At 40.5% G+C, this 19682-nt stretch overlaps 1 protein-coding gene and 1 long non-coding RNA gene across 2 annotated transcripts in view; both read right to left on the bottom strand.

Moving 5' to 3' along the window:
* The window catches only part of LOC112824047 (inactive tyrosine-protein kinase transmembrane receptor ROR1), a 499173-nt gene that overhangs the window by 437675 nt on the left and 41816 nt on the right, over positions 1 to 19682 (bottom strand). The window lies entirely within an intron of this gene.
* Positions 4710 to 19197, bottom strand: LOC141373374 (uncharacterized). Its single transcript, XR_012379280.1, has 3 exons — positions 19181 to 19197; positions 10595 to 10811; positions 4710 to 5947 (listed from the first exon to the last, which is right to left on the bottom strand). It is a non-coding gene; the product is annotated as an uncharacterized lncRNA (long non-coding RNA).

Here is a 19682-nt window from a genome sequence, read left to right on the forward strand (position 1 = left end):
TATAACACAATGTGTAGGTGTCATCTGGCTCTCTTCATGACACCATATGCAAACTATTACAAGAAAATGCCAACACTCTGGCTACTGCTATTGCTATCAGTAATAAATTCCTTTGTCTCTAACCCAGGAATCTTGTCTTCTGCCAGCACCCATGAAACTGAGCCAGGCTAACTAATTTATTTGCAAGTGGGATAAAATCTCAAATCCTTCACGGTTCTTAGGACTTATTTTAGCTGGAAAAATCAGCAGGATTGATGAGTGTTGATTGATCAGTGTTGCTTGATGAATGGCTAAATGTAGAAAGTAAGGGAGAAAAAAAAAAATCAAAGTTTATTTCTGGTGTTTTATTTTGGATAAAGGAGAGGACAGTGGTGTCACCAACTGAGATAAAATATATAACAGATACAAAGTTGGGGCCCAGAAGGTGCTGGGGATTAGATGGCAAGTTCAGTTTGGAGGTGTCTGAAACATCCTTGTGGACATATCCACCAAAAAGCCAAGGAACCAAGCTAAAAGGAAAGGATCCAAGTCATTAGCATAAGGGGGTAGCTGAACCATGAAAGTCAAAAAAAATTGTCTCTCCAACAAATACAAAGACCCTTGGGACCTCAGTGAGCCAAAGGCAGAGCATTCAAAGGAACCATCATATTCATCCTTAAGCCTTCAGTGTCCGGCAGAGGACGTGACACATTGCACATGCTAAATAAATGTCTGTTAAACAAATGGCCGAAACCAGACCTAGAATTAGTTATAGCCTTGTTTAAATTAGGCTGGCTTCAATAATTACCTATGTAATGCTAATCTAGATTTTTTCAAATCAGGATCTAAAATACAGACTATCTAAAATTTGTTTCATATGCAAAAAATTAAAAATCTTTCTCTCATGTGCAATGTTCTGTCCAGAAGCAGAACACAATTCTAAGACTCATAATTTCATGGTCATTAAAAAGCAGTACTTCTGGTTTTCTGTTGGAGAAAAGTTCCAAGTTCTCTTATCCATAGGATCATTTCTTCATTCATTCATCTTAAAAAAACAAAGAACAGAACTGCTTACTGAAGACTTACATTGTTCAGGGAACTGCACTAAAATTCTGTAAGAAATCTAAAAGTATAAAAGTCCCCTCCTTAAAGGAATTTACAAAAGCAGAGCAGTGGCAAACAAGCCAGAACAGAATTTAGTTCCTAGGTCCATATTTAGGAATTTTATGACCCTGAACACGTTACTTAACCTTTATAACCTTTAGTTTCTTCACTTGTGAAAAGGGGTAATAAAAAAATGTATACCTCATAAATGGTGATGAGAACTGTACTTTATAATATATGTAGAACACCTGGCATAAAGTACTCCCTCAAAAAATGGTAGTTAGTATTAGTACCATTATCATAAGCCAGTTGGGAAAGAAGTGCTCAGAGCAAAGTCACTCACTAAGGGATATTGAAGGATGTTACGAATGCCACTGAGTGGTCGAAAGCCCTAGAAATGCAGAGTCCAGAGCCTGGTCAAAACAATAATACTGCAGTTAGCACTACTGAGTCCCTACTGTGTTTCAACATATTTAAACCATTCCAACAAACCTACGAATGAGTAGTAGTATTCCCATTTCCCAGATGAGAAAACTGACCCCCAAACAACTCAAATAACTTGCCCAAGGTCACCCTGCAGTGAGTCAGGAACAGAAGTAAGCCCAGGCTGTCTGACTCCAGAGTCCAACGCCAAATTGCCTCCTCAGGGAGAAAAAGAAGGCATTTTTTATTACTTGTATTTTTTAAAGGAAAAAAACAGGGAACTTTGGAAGCATTTACCTTCAACCTACAACTACACTCTTCTACTCAGTATCAAAATATTTTTCATAAATATCTAAACAGACAAGCAGACTTTTCTAGGTTGACTGGGGTCCTATTTCACAGATTCTGCAAATGGAGTAAGGAAGACTTAATGTCTCATACTGAACACTGGAAAATCATGGTGTATTGTGGCCAGACTCATGAAATGGAAACGGACTCAGAATTGAGGGGTATGGGGCTTAAACCTCTGAGGTACTTTTATAAAACAAAATGACTCCATTTACCAGCCTTCATTTTTAACTGACCTGTTGGCTGTTCATAAACACTTCCTTTTTTTTTCTTTTTAAAGATTTTATTTATTTATTTGACAGAGAGAGTACAAGCAGGGGGAGAGGCAGGGAGAGGGAGAAGCAGGCTCCCTACTGAGCAGGGAGCCCCACGTGGGGCTCGATCCCAGGACCCTGGGATCATGACCTGAGCCGAAGGCAGATGCTTAACTGACTGAGCCACCCAGGCGCCCCTCATAAACACTTCCTTAGAGTTTAATATATACTCCTCATAGATGCACAGCGGTTTTCTTCCTCACATTTCCAAGTGAATAATGTAATAGACTGCTAAGCTATATAGCCATTGTTCTGGGCCATCCTGGACTTCAACCAGATTTTTTGTTGTTGTTGTTTTGTTGTTGTTTCATTTTCAAAAACAGTGCAGGTGAAATGCCTGAAGTAATCCAACCACCAAGTGACAGCTAACTAAACTATTTAGGCTACGCCCGCTCAGTGTACTATCACACAGACATAAAAGACAGTATTTATAAAGACCTGGAAAAAATAATATTTTCACATTAAGTGAAAAAAGCTTGATTCAAAATCTTGTATATACAGGATATACACATACATACACACATACATCTGTGGAATTTTATTTTTTTATTAATCACATCTATGGATTTTTTAAAATGTACACATAGGGCAAAAGAGGCTGGAAGGAAATATACCAAAATGTTAAAAGTGATTATTTGTGGGGCGCCTGGGTGGCTCAGTCAGTTGGGCATCAGACTCTTGATTTCGGCTCAGGTCTTGATCTCAGTGTCGTGAGATCGAGCCTTGTGATGGGCTCCATGCTAGGCGTGGAGCCTGCTCAGGATTCTCTCTCTCTCTCCCTCTCCCTCTGCCCCCACCCCCTGCTTATGCACTCTCTCTCTCTCTCTCTCTCTCTAAAAAGAAAAAAGAATTGGCTATTTCTGTTTATAATATGAGCCTAAGGGAGACTGAAGTTTTTCATTTTCCAATGTTCCTCTATTTTATCTGATAGACATATGTTATTTGTACTTTTTAATTGCAGGAAACTTATTTAAAAACAATTTAAGAAGAGGAGGTGATGGAGAGATGGAAGAGATCAAAAGAACAGCTCACTGAAACCACTTAATATTCTGTTTCTACTTGATGCTTTCAGAGCTCTCTGCTGAAAGTAGTCATCTCTCAAGATCTGCACTGCTTATGTTTCTTAAGTGTTTGGAATATTTGTTTCACAGTTAGACTAATGAACAGATGGATGGTAGATCAACAGATCGATCAATAGATTCATAGATGGATAGATAGAGGATACAGAGACAGCTATTCTTTCTCCAGAAACATTCCAGAATGGCTCCTCTTAGAAATATACTGAAGACGAGGCTTCCCTGTCTAGCTCAGCTGCCTCTCTCTTCTCTAATCAACTGTTTGTTTTTTTAAAGTAGGGGAAACTTATTCATAAGCATCCTAGACATATAGATTTGACCTCTGAAACTCTGAATGGATGTTAACGGGTAGCCCGTTAATGTATGAACTAGTCACCACACAGAACAGGAAGCGTAACTTAGCGCACACCCAATTAGATGCACACTTTCTTCCGGCAGTCACAAATAAGTAACTATCAAATATAAATATCAATGTGACAAAACTGACACTGCTTTTCAGAAAAGGTTATCCAAACCTAACTTAGTTGAAGAAAAAAACGTACTCTGCTGGCCGGAAATGACTGAGTCGAGTCTGGTAAAATGAGTAGAACAGCTACACGAACAAGATAATGAACTTTAGCGGCTGTTTACATCTGGGAATGTACGTCACATACACATCACCCCATATGCAACCAGTAATCCCCCGACCACTTTCAAAACACCAGTCATAACACAACTCAAAAAAGAATAATAGTATGCACATTTTTTTTAAAAAAAGTACACAATTATTGGAAGAGCTTTGGGAAACTCATGCAGCCCTACTGTGGAGGTCAAATTCATATGTCATTTCAAAGGAAAACAAATTTGACATACTGAACATTTGTCATATGGCTTTCCCTGGCAGGGCAAGCAGGATTTCAAAGCAGAATGGAAACTGGAGTTCAGTTGGAAGTACAGACACTTGACTACCTTTCTTTAAGGGGAGCAGAAACATTCTATTAGTTGCCTGCTGGTTTGGCCGAGTGAAGTCTAGTCTCCCCTGCCATTGGACCCAGGACAGAGTGCCGGCACCCTGATGCTAGTGAACAGAAAATTCAAACACACTCACATACTTCATCGCTGGAAGAGGTTACCTTCTATGTGGTTGTCAGCGTTTAGCATTATCAACTCACCAGACCCACATGTTTTTTATAAAATAAACATGGATTAATTGGGAGACAATGAGGAGGATAAGGGGGGCAGTGGTCTTAAAAGATGGAAAGCCGACTTCATTAGTGGTCACAAAGGAACCGGAGGGTGTTTTTGTTTAGTGACAGAGCGACCACCTTCAGAATTGTAAGCTCTTTAATCAAGGTATCGGTGATTTTTAAGGAATTATCTTCAGGCTTGATCTGCGCCAAGGGTAGAAATTCTGCAATAAGACGTCACAGAGCAGAAGAAAATCTACAGTTCCTGCTCCTTTTTATGATCTGTGGACTAAGTATCATCTCTTGGACTATCTGCAGAGGCCTTTTTATATCATTTGCTCAAAATTACCCCTGTGGTTATGAAATCTTAAGAAACTGGGTGGAGAGAACTTTCTTCCTACTTATATCTTGACTCATTTAGCATTCCAACACCTATGGAATCTATTTATTGTTCATAAATTTAGCTTTCCCACTGGTTCAGATAAGCAAGTCCTAAAAACAATTTGTGACATGTGCCTTTTCAACGAACTGCCTCAAAAGCTTGCAATCATCTTTAGACACTACAGTGAGAATGAATCATGGCTGGGCTATGATACAGGGGCTGAGGGCTTGGCCTCTGGAATCAGACAGGCCTGAATACAAATCCTAACTTTGTATGCTATGTTGTGTGACCTTGAGCAAGTTCCTTAAACCCATAATGGTCCAAGAGAGCTACTGGGGGGATGGAATGGGACAGTTTACAGAAAGCAAATAGCAGATCTGATGACAGCAGGATCGAGAAAAAAGAGAAGACATTTACACCGTACGGGTAAAAGTTGCTATGCGTCCAGTCTCAGCTTTACTTGTCCCTAAAATGTGTGACGTATTAACCATCCCTGGGCTCTGTTTCCTCAGCTGTAAAACGAGAGTGCTACCTCCATGAAACTCTTAAGTTTCAAAATCTGCATATTTGGAAAAATGCAACCTATATTGCTATATGCAGCCTATATTACTCAGCAAAGTAAGTGCCTTTTATCAACCAGAACATATTGTCTTTCCATCTGCTTTCCCCACCCTTAGGTTTATTTTATTACACTGTGAGTTTCTCAAAGAGAAGAGCTGCCTTATGTGCTTTTTTTCTATCCACAGTGCTTATAAAAATATCTGGCACACAACAGATGACCGATAAATGTGGAATGAATTAGTGACTGAATCATCTCAGTATCCTCCCCAAGGGCACAGGGCTTTTGCACACAGTAGGTATCAAAATATGTTTGTTGAATGGATGGATTTGGGTAAAACTGGGAGTGCCTTCATAGCAGAGTCTTTTTCTTACTCATCTCTGAAGTCTCTGGGCCTAGGACTGAGCCTGGCACAAAGAAGAAAGGAGGATCAACCAATCTTTTTGCTCTGGAGACACGTCAACTGGGATTGAAGCAATTGGCTTACTCAAAACAAAAAAGTAACTGGTAAGAATTTGTGTGGATTCCAGGTCCGGAAGGCCTTCTGTGTGCCTGGCGCTGTAGTAGACACTTTACATGATGTTTTCTCAGCAGCCCTGGTAGTGAGAGACAAATGACATCATTTTTTAAATGAGTAAGCAAAGGATCAGAGAGATTAAGTCACGTGCCCAAAATTACAAAGCCAAAAAATAACAGAGCTGGGATTAAACCCAAGCTTCTGGAGCTCATGCTCTTTCCATTATGCAAGGCTAAGGGAGGGGGAAAGCACCAAAATAGATGGGACAACTTTATTTATTTGAAGTCACCTGGCTTTAGGGGAGAAAGGAGGTGGAAACTGCTGATCAGGCTTAAGGAGAGATGCTGACCAGTTAAGGCCAGTTGCCCCTGCCAATGATTGAACCGTGTGCTTGCCACTGCAACCATGACCAGCTGGGCTAGAAATGTTGGTTAGAGTCATTTGCCAAGCAGGCTTGTCCATCCAGGTTAGTGGCTGGGGAGAATGGCACTGCCAGCCCCATTCCTTTTGGTCATTATCTACGAGTCCAGACCAGGTAATCAGAATGCCTCAGGCTCAGATCTCAGAGCCAGGAGTTCCTTTCCCCCATGTTCCTATTGCCAATACACCTAGCTCAAGAACTCCCACGTGGAAAGACCATCCACGTATTCCAGAGGGCTTAAAAGGGAGAATAGATCCCAAAGGAAGGAATTTGTTGGTTTTGGAAAAATCAATTTAAGAGCAAGCCTAAATCTCATGTGCTCTTCTTCAGAGAAACAAACAAACAAACAAAAGGATAACATGCATTTTTAAACCATCAGAGCAACATAGTTATCATTAAAAATATGCCATTTTATGTTTTTTAATAGTTTTGTTAAAATTTAGCATGGGAGGGCACCTAGGTGGCTCAGTTGGTTAAGCGTCTGCCTTTGGCTCAGGTCATGATTCCAGGGTCCTGGGATCCAGCTAGCGGGCATCAGGCTCCCTGCTCTGCGGGGAGCCTGCTTCTCCCTCTGCCCTTCCCCCCTGCTTGTGCTCTCACATGCTCCCTCTCTCTCTCAAAATAAATAAATAAAATCTTTTTTTAAAAAAGATTTAGTATGGGAACAGTGTTGCCTCATCTATGATTAGAGAGAAAACTCTTTGAATAAAATTGAATATGTTTGAAATATCTATTCTTAATAGCAAAATCAGATAGAAACCTAGAATCTTCTGCATCAGTATACAGACAGACTGCCCAGCATAATTAATTTTTATTCTAAAAAATATAATTCCAAAAAATAATTCTTCTAGAGATCCTGCCCCTATCCCTCTAGTTTGCAGGCTCAGAGTTTCCCACTGCAAATACTTGAGACAGACTGCCAACGCTCAACTCAAATATCCCATGCATCCTGGTGCTTCTCTCCATCTTAGCTCTGCTGGGTAAGTTCGAGACTAGGGTGACATCTTCCCATTACGAGAGCCTAACAGCCTGGCCCAAGTAGAGAGGACAAAAGCTATACAGGATGTTAAAGAGAAATTAAAGCCAGATCAGCAACTAGTTAAGCTTTCTTCCTGAGTTGGAACAAAAAAAAAAGGGGGGGGGGGGACTCTGGATGGAAAGCAGTGGATGTGATTTCACTATTCCTAAGCATGCCCCAAGCCATAAATATCTGTAAAGCTCAGTCTTTAGATTTCCAGTGTTCAAGGTCATAAATGAAGAAAAGTCAGTATGTAAATATGTCCACATGTAAGCTATTCTTTTAGACCATTAAAAAAAGGAAGCAAGAGCCCAAGTATTGCTGGAAAACTTCAGGGGTTTTTTTGTGTAAAATTTCTTCTGGTAAACCTGCAATTATCTGTCTTTGCACATTATCTTTTTTTAAAAAGGAACTTTAGAAGGTAGAACCGCCAAAGCCAACACTGACTTCTCCCTGTCCTTGCCCAACCCAGAGTGGTCACAGCAGCCCTGTGCCAAGCAGCCCCCTGGACCCGACAGCTTCGGCTTTGTGTGAAACCCCACAAAGCAAAGCAGTCCTTCTTCCCCAAGGCAGCCCTCTGAGCTGTTTTAAAGATCATTCTTATGGCTTCTCTCTTCCTGGATTGCTCTTTTCTAGACACATCTGGTTTGTCACAAATAACACCCCAACAGTGGTCTGAGCAGCACACACTCAGAAAAGACAAGCCCCAAAAACCCTCCCACTCAGCTGCTCCATTTCACTTATGTTCACAGTCAAGGTAATTAAATGCTAGTGGTCCTTGCCCCAATCCAACATCACACTTAAATGGATTAATAATAAAGCAGCTACCTTTTGATCAGTGCCAGGAATTTTGTTGAGTTCTTTAAATACAGTCAGCTTTGCTATCACAGAAAAGGCAAGTTCCAAAATATCACCCTGCTATACAAAATCATACAATGAAAATGTCAGGGCTTATGAGAAAATGGGATTGAGGCACACCACTCAAAAACTTCATCAGTGACACAAAATAAAAGATAAGAAGCTAATAAAAATGGTAGCCCAGGTTTCTTTTTTACATATCCTGAATGATGAAGACACATAAGTAATAGACATGGCCCTTTACCCTGAAAAAAACCTAAGTTTGCATGTAGAAGTGAGTGTTGGAAGGGTTATGGCTCATGCATTATGGAGAAGCTGTGGAAGGAGAGTGATCGGAAATGAGACTGAAAATTGTAACACCAGATGCGGCTGGGCGTGGCTCAACACACGCAGTGAACTTTGGTAGCAGGTAGATGTTGGAGATGTGTGTTCTGCATATTCCTACACAGTTCACTGCCTCTGGGTATAGTTTTCTGAGTTCACCTAGCTTTTCTTATGGATAACACTGATCACATTTGTGTTATCTTCAAACCATTCCCTAATACATCAACCAGGTTGGAACAAATTCATATTTTTAAAACAAGTGCTATAGCAGAACTAACTACACTTTATCTCACTGAATCCTAACAACCCTGAAAGATAGGTAGACTTAACCCCCTTTTCCAGAAAAGGAAACTGAGGACCAAAGAGGTTAAGGAGTTCCCCAAACCACATCATGCATCATAAGTTGCAGAGCAAGGATAGGACCAAGGTCTGCTGGGTGACCCCTCCACTGCCTGACACCCCATCGTAGCCACTTTATTTCCATTTGGCAACTAGCAGTGGGTAGGAGATGCTGTTGCTCCTTCTGGGTCTAAAAGCAGATTAGGACTTTCTCTGCCTCCTCCACTCCTGCTGAATTTGTCTGTCCCACAGTGATGTTGAATTCAGTGGAAATACCTACATCTATAACAACACCATGTCCCTAAACTCAAGCTATGAACTGTACACCCAAAGATAATGAAACTTCTTAAGCATTTGGGGGTGGGAGTGGACTCTAAACTGTCAAACTCACCAGTCAGATTCAACATTATTTCAGCAGACTTTATGAAGCCCAAAGATTCACTTTCTGGGTGGCACCTGGGTGGCTCAGTCGTTAAGCGTCTGCCTTAGGCTCAGATCACGATCCCAGGTTCTGGGATCGAGCCCCGCATCGGGCTCCCTGCTTCTCCCTCTCCCACTCCCCCTGCTTGTGTTCCCTCTCTTGCTGTGTCTCTCTCTGTCAAATAAATAAACAAAATCTTAAAAAAAAAAAAAAAAAGATTCATTTTCTGGAAGCCCCTTTAACCGTTCGCAAAATTTCCCTTCCGGGGGCTTGTGTTCGAGTTCCTCATCTTGGGAGAAACAATGACTGTTGTAAATGAAAGTCTGACTAGGTCACTCCTGTCTGTGGAACCCTTCCATGGCTCCGCACTGCCATCAGTGTCAAATCCAAGCTCCTCAGCGTGGCCTGCTGGCTCTCCTTTCAGCAAGCCCATATTCCACGGTTACTCACTTCCAGTCTCTGTACGCATTCTTCTTCCTTCCTGGAACCCTCTTCACGTCGCCCATCACATCACCCTGACTCTGTCTGCCCAACACCTATTCTGTCTCCGGGTATCAGCTGGGATGCCCCTCCCTCCTGGAAGCCTCTGATGGTCCTTTCTCCACATCTGGATTAGGAGTCTTTCATAACTCATTGTACCTCTCCTATCACTTACTAGCCCACTTTACTAGAATTTCTCATATGTTTGTCCAATTCCTGCCCTATGCATGGCACTTCCTGAAACAAATGGGGAATCAAGCAAAGATCCAAGAGAGCAAACGTACTAGTCATTGCCACATAACCAGTAAATGGTAGAATATTCATCCATTTGTTCATTCTTTCATTCATTCATTCATACATATATTCATTCATGCATTCATTCACTAAACCAAGTTGTAGCAATGATTACGTTCTAGGCAGTGGGTGCACAGCAATGACCAAATCAGACAGAAACCCTTGCCTTCATGGAGCTCATATTCTGGTGGTAGAACAAATGATAAACCAAATAAACCAATAGGATACACAGCATCTCAGTCTATCCATTCATCCAATGGTGATGAAACAATGAAAAAACAAAGCAAGGAAAAGAGATAGGTAGGGCCTCACTGAGATGGTATCTTGGAACAAAGACCTGGAAGAGGTAAGGAAGGGGTCCAGGCTGGTATCTGGCCTCCACGAAAAGGGAATAAAAAAATGCCACATACAGAAGCAGGAGTAGGCCTGGCAAATTCAAGGAGAAGCACAGAGCATGGTGTAGCTGGGAGGGGTAAAGTGCATCTCAGCATTAGAGGGGGAGAATACTGGAGGGTGAGCACACTAATAGCTATTATTTCCTGAGTATCTACAATGCACCAGAAAGACATACCTGTCCGTACAGGCTTTCCATCTATCTGGTCACGTAGGTTCAAATATGCTAGAAGTGAATCACATCCTCTGAAATACAACATCAATATACAGGCCACCTCATTCCTCAGCCTAGCCAGAGGATGTCGATCCCTTGAAAACTGCTTTGTCAGACCTCGTACTGAATGAAGAAACAGGTGGTAAATGTTGCCCCCATCAGTAATTTTAGTGTTGGCTTCCTAGAGATGAACAAGAAATCTGCTATATGTAAACCGTACCAGCAGCAACATCACAGGGGTCTGCGAACTCTGGCTTTCCGGTCAAACATATGAAATTAACACAGAAAGGTTTTAAACCGTATTACGGCTAGGGAAATTACGTAATAAAGACAGAAGCTTCCCTATTACTTAAGGTAATGAAAACAAAAATAAGGATTTATAAGCTTCCCAGCTCTGACCTAAATTTGCTGTGCATTATTTTTCTACATCTCTTTCTACTTTGGAAAAACCACTACTAATTGCATTCACATTACACAGTATCAACCAAACCTGGATTTGGGTTTCTTCCAAGACCACCAACAGGCTCAAGTTACAGCAAGTTTATTAAATGGGTTTTTTTTTCTCTTTTAAGCAAAAACTTAGAATGCCGTTACCTTTTGGAGGGACTAAACAGATAAATATTTGATAAGTAACATTTTAGGAAAATCCCAAGCATATGAATAAGGGTAAAAAGCACTTTTTTTTAAGCTCACAAAATAATAAGGAATTTTTTAAAAGCATACAGTTTATTGGTGGCTGGGAGCCTGGAGCTAATGAAAAAAACATTTACAAGTTAGGTTTCCACAGCTTTTGTTTTGTGTTTTCTGAGTGCAGATGCTGCTGGGTATCCTCTAGGAAAACCTGGAACTCGGCTGGAAACAGAGAACACGAGGCATGAGACCAGTTCTGTCTCCCTCAGTTTAAACTCTCCCTTGGAAGGCAAACATGACGACCCATTGTTTTAATGGCTACATTTCTAAACTCTTGACTCTAAAAGTATTTCCAACCTCACTATTCCTGTAACGAGCTCTACATTCTTAGTCAGGAGCACAGATCCTAGATAGCTTCTTGGTGATTAAGTCACCCAGTGGTGCTCCTCCCCATGGCAAGGGCCACGGCCAAGCAGAATGCTTCCCGTTTACAAAGCAGATCCCACCCAGCTTCTTTTCATCATTTCATCATTGCAGTCCCTCCTGAGTCTCCTCTCACGTCTGATCACCTGGGAACCCTACCAACTTCCTACCACATAGGAGAGCAGGAGGGGACTTGGGGTACATGGACAAGACAGTGGGGTAAGTCATCTGTCACTGGCCTCCTAATTCTGGGGAAATCAGTCGTTTTATTACCACTACTACCCTGTTTTCTCTTCCGATCCTCTGTCCCCTAGGGTCCAGTATCTCCTTGTGTCCACTTCTTTTCTAGATTTTACAAATGAAGAAGCTGGGGTCCACCCAGCTAGGAGGCAGGGCTGAGGCCACGCGAGGTTCCTTGCCCACCGGATTAGGATTCAGTCCACTAAATCATTCTTGTTCAAGCCCAATGGCTCAAGTGTAACCTGCTGAATATAGATATTGGCTAAAAAGGGAATACTAGACATTTCTCCCAAGTCACACAGGATAAAGAAATGAAACCTTCAAAACAATGAAATATGATACTACTAAAAACTCAGTTTTCGATGAATATTTTTAACAATTTTATTGAGGAATAATTTACAGACCATAAAATTTACCCATTGTAAGTGTATAGTCCAGTAGTTAGTAATGTGTCTCATTGTGCACTCATCACCATATTCCAGTTTTAGAGCATTTCCCCTGCCCCAAAAAAAGTTCAGTTGTTCCTGTTAGTAGCCACTTCCCACTCCTACCCCAGCCCTAGACAAATACTAACCTGCTTCTTGTCTCTTTTTTTGCCTTTCCTAGAAATGTCACATAACTATAATCATACAGTATATGTTCTTTTGGGTCTGGCTTCTTTCACTGAGCATAATGTTTTTGAAGTTTATCCACGTTGTAACTTAACATTGTATTTTGCTCCTTTTCATTGCTGAATGGTATTCTATTATATGACTATGCCATATTTTGTTCATGCATTCACCAGTTGATGAACATTTGAGTTGTTTCCACTTTGGGGCTATTATAAATAATGCTGCTTTGAACACCTGCACACGTATCTTTGTGTAGACACATGTTTTCATTTCTCTTAGATAAGTTTTTTTTTAATATAGCCTTTCTGTGTAATGGTATCTTATTGTGGTTTTAGTTTACATTAGGATATTTAGCAGCACTGAAAAATACTACCATATAGTATTAAGAAAAACAAAGCAAGATTCAAAATCGTTTATATAGAATGACCTCCCACATATCCCACATATGTGAGCCCTACACACATGTGAAGACTAAGAAGAAATACATCAAAAAGACATCTCCTATCCTTGACAAAGAGGAAGAGAGCATTTTTTTCTTTATACTTAACTATGAAATTTCTGCATGAGTCAATATATAATAAAATACATTTCAGAAATTAAAAATATTGCTAAAACACTAAGAACTACGTGTTGCAAGTCATTAAGAGTCAGGATACACCCAAGCCTCAGCTAAACTCAAATCTATCATCCCTTTATGAATTATCAGTTCTGGGGGTTGGTTATAGCGAATCTGCAAAACTAGGTTGGCTTCTCTCCGCCTGAAAGCATGCTTCTGAGACTCTCTCTTCCAGAGCTCAGCAAACTACAAACCCCAGGCCAAAATCCAGCTCACTGCCTATTTTTGTATAACCTATAAGCTAAGAAAGGTTTTTACACTTTTAAATGATTGAAAAAAAAATCAAAAGAAAAATGATATTCTGTGGCATGTGAAAGTTATATGAAATGTAAATTTCAACGTCTATAAATAAACTTTTATTGAAACATAGCCAGGCTCATTTGTCTATGGCTGGTTTTGCATTATTAGAACAAAGTGAGTGGTTGCTACAGAGACAGCTCGGCCTGCAAAACCTAAAATATTTACTATCTGGCCCTTTACAGAAAAAGTTTGTTGACATCTTCAGGGTGTTCAGAAAAGATAAGCTCATCTTTGTCCTTTATTATCCTAAAGAAAATTCATTAGGGAAAAAAAAACATTTGGATTAGCCACTCTTTGTATTAAGTCATATTAATATGTCTTTTCTAAAAATGTAAGATTTGTAGCTGATAGCAGCAATCAAAAACTTTCAAAGCACTATTTTAGATTATAAGCTTGTTTTTATCTGCCTGGCATCTAGTAGGTCCTCAATCCTTGTTAAATAAATCAACAAACAGATGGATAAATGGATAATAGATGGGTGGCTGGGTGGCTGGGTGGCTGGATGGGTGAATGGATGACTGGGTAAATGGAAAGAATCAACAGTTACTAAGGGCTAAATGTGGGATAAGTGCCGTAGCAAGTCCCATTGTGGATTGGAAGGGACCAAGAAAAGATCCGTCCTGGTGAATCTCTGATTAAGACAATGTACATGAACTAGCAAAAGGAGAAATACAAATGACCAAAAACATATGAAAAGCTATTTAGCATCACCAGTAAATCAAAAGTATGTGAACAATAATAATATTCACTTTTTAAATCCAGAACATAGTCAATTATTTAAAAAATGATAATACATAGTGTCAGTATAGGTAAAGGGAAAAGCCTCTTTCTGTCAATAGAATATGGAGAGGGGTATGCATTTTCCCAGTCTTTAGGGTACGCAGTGTGATTATATACATCAAAAGCCTTTGACCTTTTACCTGTAATTCCACTTCTAAGAATTATTGCCAAGAAAATAATCATGGATATGTGGAAAAGTTTACAGACAATCACAGCACTGTTTATACTAAAGAGAGAGGGAAGGAGGGAGAGAGGAAGAGAGAGAGCAAGAGAGAGAGAGAGAAGGGGAAAAAAACCTGATGTCCAACAATAGGGATCAAGAAAATTGTGATATAGGGGCACCTGGGTGGCTCAGTCGGTTAAGTGTCCGACTCTTGATTTCAGCTCAGCTCATGATCTCAGGGTCATGAGAATAAGCCCTGAGTAGGGCTCCTCCACACTCAGTGGGGAGTTTGCTTGAGATTCTCTCTCTCCCCCACCTCCACTCCTCTTTCCGCTTGCACGAGTACGTGCTGTCTCTCTAAAAATAAATAAATCTTTTTAAAAAAGAAAATTATGATATAATCACAGATAAAACTAAATTGTGCAATGTTTAAAAAGTGATTATTTGCAAGTTATGTATTTTGATATAAGAAGTTATGCACAGTAACACTGAGAAGTGGAGGGAAAAAGCAAATCATAAAATCAACTTTGCCTGAAGATAAGCTTATTTTTTTTAAATGTATGTTTACTGGGGCACCTGGGTGGCTCAATTGGTTAAGCAACTACCTTCGGCTCAGGTCCTGGGATTGAGCCCCAAATCAGGCTCCCTGCTCAGTGGGGGTGGGGGGGAGCTGCTTCTCCCTCTCCTCCCTGCTCGTGCTCTCTCTCTCTCTCAAATAAATAAAATCTTTTAAAAAAAATGTATATTTACTATTTACATAGAAAAAAGTTTTGAAAGATATAAGCTTAAATGAAAATAATTACTTCTTAACTATTTTTCTCCTTACTTATCTGTTTTCTCATGTTCTAAACAAACACATCACTGGTTTTATTTTTAAATATAATGAAAATAAAATAGTAAAAGAGATTAAAGGCCTAATAAAACCGAGGACTCCATGGGGCACCTGGGTGGCTCAGATGGTTAAGCATCTGCCTTCAGCTCAGGTCATGATCCCAGAGTCCTGGGACTGAGTCCACATCAGGCTCCCTGCTCCTTGGGAGCCTGCTTCTCCCTCTGCCTCTGTCTCTCTCTGTCTCTCACGAATAAATAAAATCTTAAAAAAATAAAATAAAATGTTTAAAAAAAAAAAAACAAGGACTCCAGGACACTCATAAGTAGAATAAAGGAATAAAATCACTAATTAAGTAATATTAATTAATCAAATGCAAACAAACTAGGTTGTAAGTTCTAATAATTAACAATTCTAATGCAAGCTAGGTTGCAAGCTTTTATAGGCAGAAACGTATACTCACTCACTCACTCAACAGGTATCTATTTATAGCATCCACTCTGTGCCAGACACTGTTCCAAATACTACAGTATATTAGTGAACAAAGTAACAAATCCCTGCTCTCAAAGAGCTTCCATTCCAGTGCTTCTCATACCCCTGCCTCTGCCACATCAACAAGCACAGTGCTGAACACCCCTGAAAGTCCTCATTTAGAAATCAGTGCCGGTTAATTTCTTACCTAAAGGATTCATCAGAGCAAGCTTCCCAGTGCATTGATTAAATGCCTTTATATTCACACAAAAAAATGTGTGATCTAAATACAGCCTTTCACAAAACTGTCTAGTGTGCAAAGTGGGGTAAATCTCTAATGCCAAAATGAGAGCACAGGCTCCTGGAGCAGCTCTGACTCAGTCCCCAGCCACCTGGGGAGGGCGGGGGGAGCTGTCAGATAATATTTCATGAATAGCAAGGCTTAAGTTACTTGAAGCAGCTGGGGCTTTTCTTAAGCTACATTTTCCTTTGGCCAGAATATCCTCTCGGCTGAAGCTGCCTGTTCAGGATCACTCCACAGAGAAATGGGTCTCTCTGTTTTCCTCATAACCTGCAGATGCAGCTCCTTTTTCAGGCTAGGGAAACCCATGGACCTGGGATTCAGCTTATGTAATAACTGGCTCCCTGCTGGGGGAAGCCACTGAGAGACCTGCACTCAATTTCGTAAGACAGATATTTCTCCTCTTGGGCCAGACTCGTTCAGAACGTCTTGACTCAAAAATAAGTACACACGGGTGCTTTCAGTTTCCCAGAAGTCCTGAATCACTACCACTGTCAACTCATTATTATTTTTTTTCCAAATGTAGCAGTGAAAAGTTTTGTCAGTTTCCAATGGATACCAAATATATCAACCATGAAACAATTTTAACGGTCTTTGAAATGAAAGCCACAAACATCCTATGATTGTCAGGTAGAGATCCTCAGAAACTGAATAGGCAAATGGTGTACTCAACACCTGCGTTCACGTCTTAACACCAGCAATTCTCCCTGGGGACAAGGTACTTGCTTTTTTTGAAGCTCACCAATAAGGATAATGACATCCTGATTCAATTGAGCATTATGCAACACACCTTACTCTGATCAGGGCGCAAAGGCGTACTTAATACATGGTAGTTCTAGTGCCTCTCTCCTTGTCATAATCTTGAGTATAAAAAGACCTATTTGGGTGAAAATTGAACACAAATGAGTCCTCTTTCCCCTCCCTCTGCTACTGGGGGCTGCTCACAGTGCACCAGCAAACCCAGCTTGCTCTAGGAGAGAAGCCTACAAAGAGGAGAGCATATTTCACTGCAATTTGGAGGGAGGACTTGGTGTCACAGATCCGAGTTCAAGTCCCAGCTACTTCCTAGCTACATCACCTCACACAGTTACTGAATCTCCTATTCTCTCTGTGTCCCCATCTGCACAACAGCAATAAAAACAATGCCTATCGATATATAAATGACATAATATACATTGAAAAAAATCTATCTTATAACAAAGGGTTGTTATAAAGATTATATGAGAAAATGCTTATGAAGTCCTAGTACTCTCCACTACAGAACCACTCCAAGCAGATGACACATTCAGAACCTCATCTAACCTTTGGATTTTACTGTCAACCCCTGTTTATCCACTAATTCCAGCTAAACCAACAATTCACATCATACCTTGATCTGCACACAGCAAAAATGACTCTAAAGTAGGAAAGGCTTAAAGAGAAAACAAAACTCACTCTCTCAAAGTGCTAGACTGGGATTTCATTTTTTCCGGGGATGATTTTCCTCCCCTTGACTTCCCAACAAAAAACTACAAGCAGAAACAAAACAAAAACCAAAAACAAGAGACAAAACCAAGAAAAGTTTTCCACAGGGTCATTACAGCCTCAATTTCCAAAGTCCGTTTCACTGAACACTGGTTCTTTGTGCTGGGGCGGGGATGGGGGGAGTACGCGGGGATAGAGTTCACTAAATAACCAAACGGGTGTGTAGAAAATACAGCAGTTTGCAGGAGCTGCAGAGGGCAGGGGGGATACATCCACCTCAGAAGGTGCCTTGTAGAGATCATTAAAACATTAAAAGAGCATCAGATGTGTCACCCAGCTGAGCAATTGCATCTCCCCAACCTGGGCTTCAGCCAAAATGAGACCAGACATTTCTACATCTTACCAGTGACACTTTATCAAACAAGTTGGAACTTTTAGCTCACTAAATAAACCACCTTTGCCTTATTCAGAACAAGAAGAGTTTCTGGGTTTCAACCATGCTTCTTGATGCCCACATCATATTCCATGGTGATATTTGTAAGATCCTTTCAGAAGTGAGTCATTTCACATATCCAAATCCTACTCAGAGTTCAAGAGCTACCTCAGCTTCCCCATTTCCCACGTATGGGGAAGTCTCTTATTGTCAACTACTACGAACTGCCATGTTAGGAATTAAACGTACGTGACGTAAGCTTAATCCTCACAAGGGTACTATGATGCAGGTATTATTAACCCTGTTTTGTGATGAAAACTTGAGGACCAAAGAGTCCAGATCATGCAGCTACGGAGTGACCAGTACTGGGATTTGCACCTGACTTTAAGCCCTGGTACTTTCTATTCCTCCCTTCAACTATCCCAACTGACAGTTATTTCTTCTTGTCGCTGCCTTCTATCACAATTCCTCCCTATGCCGCATCCTCAGTCTTCAGCGGCATCTTCTTCACGGGTATATGCCTTGGCTCCTTAAGATTAAATTTTCTGATGGAAGGAACTCTGTCTGTATCTTTTCTTTACCTTCCTGACAATTATTACTGTTGCAGGGAGGCCTAGAGCTTAAGAAACTCATGTGACTTGCTCAAGGTTATATCCAGCCAGCAACGAAGCAGGTTCAAGCATAAACATGCCAAAAAGCCCCAATTATCTTTCAAGCATGGTCTCTTACAAAAGGCATATACACACCAATGCCTGCTCCTATATGAGTCAGTGCCCATAAATGCTCTCCTCTTCCCCAGGAAGGAAAGGATAGGTCTGAGGATGCCATAGATGAGTCCATCATAACAAAATTAACCTTGCCCAAAGATAAGGTCTGGATTTTTTTTTTCTGTGTGTGTGTGTGTGTGTGTGTGTGTGTGTGTGTGTGTGTGTGAGAAAGGAAGATGTAAGTCAGTCCTAAGAAACTTGAAAGGCTACAAAAACTTTCTGGGACACTCTGGAGAGAGCAGAACTTCTGCCCCTTCCCTGATGAAAGTCTGACAAGGATCCTCGGGAGAACTAGGTCTTGTCCCAGAGAATTCTTTGGAAATTACTGAGAGCCTTCAATTTCTGGGGCCTTGGGAATTTTGCCTCATTAGTAACCTTCTAGGACCTCCCATCTAGAACTTGATTTTCTAAATAATTTGACATTGAGGAAGAACAGAAATACAGGGAAGAATAATTTGAAATGCAGAGGAATCACACTCCAGTCTCCATGCACCAATTTCAAATCCCAGCAATGCAACTTACTAGCTAGAGAAACTCAGGAAGTTAAACCTTTCGAAGGCTCAGTTTGATCATCTATACACTGACGTTGTTGAAAGGATAAACGAGATCATGGTTAATAAAGCACTTTGCATTGTGCCTGGCACCTAGAAAAGAATAATAGGTTAGAACTTACATATTCACTATCATCCACTTCTTAATATGTTGGACATTTTTCATGATATAATGTGTGGAGGAAATCATTCTACCAAAAAGCCAACATGGAAGGATCCTTGCTAATGAAAGACAGGGCTAATGTGGTAAAAAAAAAAAAAAAAAAAAAAAAACTAGAAATAATCCTCCACACTTCATTTTCCAACTTCTCACCTTTCCCTCCAAAAACTCAAACCCTTTTTCTTCCTCTAGAACCCTACTAGGGTTTAGATATGGCATATGGAAAGAGCAAGAACCTTTCAAAGAGACAGCTCAGACACTCACTGGCTGCAGATAATTTAATCTCTGTATACCTCAGTAATCTCATCCTCAA

The sequence above is a fragment of the Callorhinus ursinus genome, unplaced genomic scaffold (genome assembly GCF_003265705.2).
Source record: "Callorhinus ursinus isolate GAN/ISIS: 27379988/994484 unplaced genomic scaffold, GSC_fseal_2.0 scaffold9, whole genome shotgun sequence".
Lineage (NCBI taxonomy): Eukaryota > Metazoa > Chordata > Mammalia > Carnivora > Otariidae > Callorhinus > Callorhinus ursinus.